Here is a 1,093-nt window from a genome sequence, read left to right as displayed (position 1 = left end):
AGGGACCTGACTATCTATGAACTTGAGTTCTCTACATAAAGAGCACATTAGTTCCTGACTGAAACAATGGTGCAGTCCAGTATGTAAATCCTAAAACATCTTTTTCATGTTTTTTTTTCCTTTTTCTCACCCTCTCACTTTAACATACTCACTATATTCTGTCCTTTCAGTGTTGCTTCCCTTTTGATTTGACATGTTAGATTCCCTTCCATTTCTCCTTTGATCATGTCCCACTGTGTTTCTGCTCCATCATAATCACCAGGTGCCCCGATTCTGGTAATACTGATGATTTTGCCTGATACTATTGACCTTAAAAGGTGCAACCTGTCTCAATTCCAGGAAGGTCCCATCCAAAGTTTGATGTGTAATAGTGTGTGAGATCCCTACTGCTTTCATTCTCTCCTCAGGCACTCTTCCCAGCTTTTGTAGGGGAATACCAGAGTGTTCCCAAGCTAGCCAAGAGGTATAGTAAACATTCATATACAGATGGTATTAATCACTGAAACATCTCAAACAAATAAAAGTTTCACTTCAAGAAGTTTTTTCCAACTTCAAGGCATTAATCCTGCCCCAAACTTCCCAGATATTAATCAGAACAAGCACCCACAGGATGTGGCACAAGACCAAGGCCTCACCCTGCAACACAAAGGATCTACATCTCAGCTACCAATGCACCAAAGCACACTCCAGATGCTGTGTGTCTATGTCTTGATCAGTGCTTACAAAATAGTAATACTGGATTTTTTTCATGTTTTGGCAGTGTACAGCCCTGCATATCTACTGTCTCAATTGCCTAGATACCTAGATTGTCTTCCACATAACTGTAAGAGAATTTGATGTTATTTAATATGTACCTTCTTATTTGTAGTATAATGAGATAGAAGATCAGGTTAGTCTTCCTTAAACAGCAATGAAAGCCAGAATGATTAGCACACATTAAAGACTAAAACTGTGAAATTGAAACAATGTTTCTTTTCAAGTGGGGCCCAGTGGAGATGATGCTTAGACTCCACGCTGGAAGGAATTCTTACTCTGATACTAATTAAAAAACAAACAAAATATATTTTAATCCCATCCGTTTATTTTCTTCCCA

The sequence above is a fragment of the Astatotilapia calliptera genome, chromosome 7 (genome assembly GCF_900246225.1).
Source record: "Astatotilapia calliptera chromosome 7, fAstCal1.2, whole genome shotgun sequence".
Lineage (NCBI taxonomy): Eukaryota > Metazoa > Chordata > Actinopteri > Cichliformes > Cichlidae > Astatotilapia > Astatotilapia calliptera.
This window is presented reverse-complemented; position numbering follows the sequence as displayed.